Genomic DNA, 6,157 nt, shown 5'->3' on the forward strand with positions numbered 1-6,157 from the left:
CACAGCAGAGGATTTGGGGCTTGTTTTGACATGAAGTCATTGATATGCAGAGGGATTCCAGGGAAAGGCAAGCCAACATGAATTCAGAGGGACAGACAGACAAGCACACTGCTCAGTCGCTGCGTTTCAGAGCACAGCGAAATCCATCTAATAACAGTGAGATTAAAGGGTCTAGTCCGAGTAGCTTTATGCTCTGCATGGTAATAAATAATCAATAGACTTGAAATGTGGCTTAAGGGCTGCAAAAATGACCACAAAGAAGAGTTGCAAGTTGGAATTGATTGAGAAGATAAACAGTGAAAAGTGAAAAATGATACATTTGTTTTCCATTATTGTTGTTATGTAATTTTATAAGGCTGAATGCAATAGGCAGGCAAATATTTATAGAAGACACGCACACCAAGCGTATCCGGTTATGTAAACATCTAAAGCATATGAGATTTGTCTCGTAGGAACGCCGGAGAGACACAATCTAGAGGGACTAACAGGCCAAGCAGGTTGGAACAAAACTCAGACGTGCAAACATGAAATAACGTCTGTGCAGAACCAGACAGGATTTTATTTAATGTGACGGAAACACTGATGAGAAGCTGAAAAAAGATGTGGGGAAGAAGAAGAAGAAATATGGAGTCATCTTTATGTGAAGGTAAGGACCTTGTGAAGTGCAGTGAACACTATAGACACTTAGCAAAGGCCAGGCTGCTCTTTGCAGTCGTTTCACTTGTGCGTGACTGCTCAGTTAACCCCAATTTAATGGAGGTCAAATCATCAAGCAGCGTGCCAGGATTTATTTTTTAGCCTGATTTTTTTTTGGTGTGTCTCTCAAGGTTAGCGCCACATATAAAAGATATATCTGAGCAACCAAAAATAACAATAAAGAAACACAACTCTGTGATGAATGAGTCAAGCTGTTGCACTGGCTGTGTTTATTGGCTTTATTTGCTGAATAACTAAGTTGAAAATGATTTCTGACAGTCCCCTTATTTGCCTTTTAAACGCCCAGATGTTTTATCTTCACCTCGTTTCCAGTGGAGCCTTGAACATTGCAATTCTATTTCCACGCAGTGTCAGTTTACTTCAAGTGGTTGCAAAACTTCATCTTGACAGGCTGCATTCTCCTGCTGCTCCGAACTGAGTGTTTCACGCACCATCACAAAAGAACACGGAGGCATGAGCAAACTCCAAAGGAACACGGTGCTGTCTTAATCTTCCATCTGCCTGCTAAGTTTGCAACACAAAAACACACAATCTCTGCGCACTGAGGATTGATGTTTCCTCATAAATGCACATGTATAATGTACGCATCTGAACACCTATATTAAATACTGAGTGTAGCCTCTTCAGATGTACCTCAGACGAGTCCTATAGACAAGAAAACTCACAAGTACATGCAGATCCACTTTCACCTCCTCTCCAATTCCCACAGAAAAACCATCGGCGGCACTCCAGGGTATGTTATATTTCTGGGTCCCTTCCAAGTCATACAAGTCACCACTTTATTGAGTGAACTAACCCATTAAGTTTATGGCTTCACTCTTCTCCTCTCGGCTTGAAATATACACTGATGCTGAAATAATACACTGTTCCAGCCAGCACTGGCAGACAGCCATTTTTGATGAGTCACCTAATGTATGCTTACTCAGGAGAACGCTGTAATTGGGGAAAGACAGACAACAGGTAAGCCTTTCAGCCAGAGACCTGGGGGTGCGCCAGTGAGGAAGAATTAACCCTCTCCGTAAAGTGTCAGTGGATTTACACCTCATGGGGAAGTTTGTTCAATCTTTATTAACATAGCAAAAGTTAAACCTTCAGAAACTGCACGCAGTCGAGTGAGTTATCATAAGGAGGCCAATACTGATCTATTGAATTTCATGCCTTAACTCACGATTCGCCAAGGAAGGTGCTCGAAAACAAAAGCAGCATCTGTGACAGCAAATACCAACAAACATCATGTGTTTCTGCTCAAATGACATGAATCCCTTCGATAAACACTGAAATTACCTTTTGCCCATCTGGAAAGCCATGGAGGCCACTGTTTACTGTCTGCTGTTATTTTAACTCAAATGTTGATGTTTCCTGAATCATCTTCTTGTCCAACTTCATCAGGTACATCTGCTCTGCTTGCTGCTTGTTAACACTTGTCTCAGTATATATATATATATATATATATATATATATATATATATATATATATATATATATATATATATATGTGTGTGTGTGTGTGTGTGTGTATATGTATATATGTGTGTGTATATATGTATATATGTGTGTGTGTGTGTGTGTGTGTGTGTGTGTGTGTGTGTGTGTGTGTGTGTGTGTGTGTGTGTGTGTGTGTGTAGGCGACCATCTGCCTATATATATAGGAGGTTTCTTCCTGTTAAAAGGGAGTTTTTCCTTCCCACTGTCGCCAAAGTGCTTGCTCATAGGGAGTCATATGATTGTTGGGTTTTTTTCTGGATGTATTATTGTAGGGTCTACCTTACCTTGAGTCAACTGCTGTTGTGATTTGGCACTGCATAAATAAAATTGATGTGAAAATAAATGAATATAAAAAATAATAAATATATAAATGAGCCACATTTATACAACTCCAAGTAGATGAGAGAACAACTTCTATAATGTTAAAATTTGACTTAAATGAAGATTATGACATTTAAACTCACTGAAAAAGGGTTTTATTTTTTGAGGAGGAATGTCAGAATTAGGCTCCACTTGACATTGCATTGACTTTAGTTTCCCACACACGACGGGTGCTTTGAACATTTTAGGCTCGGGACCCGAGAGATGCAGTCTGTCACCCTGGGACCCCGACTAATTAAAAAGTAGTGCTCTTGACATGTAGTGATGCTGGAACAGTAGAGCCTGCTAGCTATTTCAGGTCCTGAATCCTGACCTAGTGTTTTAAAATTAAAGAAAGAAAATTCAGGGTGCATACAAATCTATTGGCCTAATTGCAGTTGACATGGATACCGGGGCCGTGATAGTGTGCATGTCTGTAATATGTGTACACAAGCACTCTGCGGTAACACAAACCCACAGCTGCTTTCTGAGGAGCATTGTCATCTTCAGTATTCACATATTGATCTTATTTTCCGTAATATGTGGTTATGAAAATCAAATGCAACCTATGTCATGGAAAAATAGCGTAATGTTGGCTGATGCTGTGTGTGTGTGTGCTGTTATTGTTTGTTGTAACTGTGGTAGGTGGATGATAATCAGCGACTTTACCAGCAAGCTGCACAGACATATTTTGTTAAAGACTTTTACCCGTAAAAAAACACAAAAGATGAGAATCTGAGATTCTTTGTTTTTGCCGACTTTGTGCTTTTGGAAACGACTCTGCAGCTGTCACTGTTTTTAATTAAATAAGCGTAAGTTTTGAAAAGTGACAGTACATTTGTTTTTTTCCGTGGCATTGAGTCTGTACAGATAATGGACAACAGGACAGCTCCCAAAATAACTGTCACTGTTGCACCGATCACTGTATAAATGCTTCATGTCATACCACATAAACCTCTAACCCAAATTCCCAAAAAGCTGTGACGCTCTGTAAAGTAGAAATAAAAACAGAATCTCAGAAATCCATATTTTATTCAAAGTGTAACACAGAAAACATATTTCTATGTTTCTGGAGAATCTGGGTAACAACTTATTATAATGACACACCATTAAGCACTATTCATTGGTAAGTGCTTAATTCACCATTTATAAAGCATGTAGTTTCTAAATACAGTTTATTATTGATAACCTGATGTATAACATGTTCATTATATAATTTATCATGTCTAACAATCATCAACCTGTTAGTAGTTGTTATATTTTGTGTAACCTTATCTATTTATGCCTTATAAAGCATTTATAAATGAAAATGAAAGTAGATGAATGGTAAATGGCCTGTATTTGTATAGCGCTTTACTAGTCCCTAAGGACCCCAAAGTGCTTCACACAACCAGTCATCCACCCATTCACACACACATTCACACACAGGTGATGGCAAGCTACATTGTAGCCACAGCCACCCTGGGGCGCACTGACAGAGGCGATAAGATAGACTTGTTTGAGTCTAAGATAGCTTAGACTCAAACAAGTCTAAGCTATCTTCAAAAGTGAAAAATGACACAGACGAAGCACAAAGAGGTACACAACATACAAATATTTATTGGCAGATGCAAACATAATGCACCTGAGGTTTGCAGAATATTGAAATGTTGGGTAGGACCAGAGCCTGAGTTTGTAAGAGGGGTTTAAGAGAGAAAGACACACTGAGCAATACTACCACAGGGTAGTTTAAATTCTTCATTTAAAATAAAATAAGAATAAGGTGTTCACAAAATAATAGTGACTATTTCACAGAACGGTAACCATCATAATTAGAGTGCTCCTCATCTTAAACTGATAATCCAGGAACATGTCTCTGGGATTTCCTGAGGCTCAAATTTCCTCTTGTTTGTAGCCTGTTAGCTAGCTTTAGTCAGATAAGTCAGCGTAAAGTCCGGTTCACTCCGAAGTAGTCAGGGTGTCTGGTCCTGTGCTTTAACACAGGTAAACTCAGCTGAAATGAAAGAAGTTGTGGATCATCTCCTCCTCTGGTACACTGAAAGCTCTGAGCAGCTCCTCGGGGTAAAGAGGTGATCTGGTTAAGAGGTGGTTCTCCCTCGTCAAAGAGAAGGCCGAATCAATCGGCTTTTGCCATGTCAAAATCCCCAGCCTGCAAAACAGAGATGTTACTGCATCAAGTTAATAAATCCCAATATTTAACAGTCATGGTGAACATAAGATCAGAACTGCTACGACACTATTTCAGCTTTTTCTACATTTGTCAGCTTTACTACAATATGCAATTATTTCCTGCATATAAAGGTTATTTAAAAGTAAAAGTGTAAGAGGATAAGCAGTACTATATGTAAGAATATTAATCTGTTTCTGCCTGTATTAGCAGCAGGTCCACGTTCTGTAAACCTACTATACAACTAGCTGTATTTTGTTTAACGTGGAGGACTCAAATGCAACACACGCAGGGTGATTCTTCAACAAAAGCCAAGCCTTTTCTGTGGCTGATGAAAAGTCCTAAGTAAAATACAGAATTCCAGCAAAACCAGAACAGAAGAATGTGAGGCGCAAATCCATTCCGAAGACTTCAGACGGTTGCTTTTGCGCTCTTGTTGTTTTGAAACAAGTGAACTGGTTAAACCTCCTTTCTGAAACAGAGAACAACCAAAAATTCACAAAACGTAACTGTTTCATTCAATACGATACAAAATGTGGGACTGAGCACCTAAACTCATCATGGTACAGAAGTGACGTTAAAGGATCATTGTCCCATAGACTTCACTCCCTGGTGTTAATTGAAAAGTAATTGCCAGTTTAAATGATTGTCACACTGGCTTTACTTTTTGGGGCCAAGAATTTTTATCCTTCTTTTATGCTGTCTATGATGTGGTCCAAAGTGGGGTGCTTTGAAAGAAGGCAACTACTTTTAACCAAAATCTTTTTCTAAACCTACCTGATTGATTTTAACAACCCCTCTGAGTTCCAAACGGTGGATTTTAACAGTGGAAAATGTTAATTTGGGGCACAAATCAGTACAAATTGGACCCATGAGAATAAAAGCTGTTCTGGCACATGAAAATAAAGGTGGGAAACTCATGTGCTAGAAGACCAAAAAACTGGGGAAGCTGAGTGCAGTAACACTAGTCAATAGATGGTGAGACTGTGGTAATTTTAGGGGAGTTTAGATAAACATTTTGCTATAATGTGGTAAAAAGTAAGCCTTCAAATGTATCCCTGAAGCATACTTAAGCAGAATGAAATAAAGAACTGGGCCTCCTGTAAGTGCCCTGTGTTTTTAATTTAGTTTTGAGGAGAAAGTATTTGCCCATAAAGATCTAATGAATCCAAGAGATGGAAATCATGTTAAAGCAAATTTACTAACCAATAATTTTAAAACACGGTACATAAATGTAAGAACAGGTTTACAAGCCTCACTAGGAGCTTGATACCAAACCCTGGAAAAGACTTACTTAAAATGACTGCCAACATTATTAAAGTTAATAATTACAACTGTGCTTTCAGAGGGACTGCCACCAAAAAGTCTATTGTCAAAGTCTGAAATGATTTTGATGGCTAATACTGCAATTTACAACTAAAAGAATGC

Source organism: Rhamphochromis longiceps, linkage group LG10 (assembly GCF_057381845.1).
Source record: "Rhamphochromis longiceps isolate RC_006_pf linkage group LG10, R_longiceps_female_GT1.1, whole genome shotgun sequence".
Taxonomy (NCBI): Eukaryota; Metazoa; Chordata; class Actinopteri; order Cichliformes; family Cichlidae; genus Rhamphochromis; species Rhamphochromis longiceps.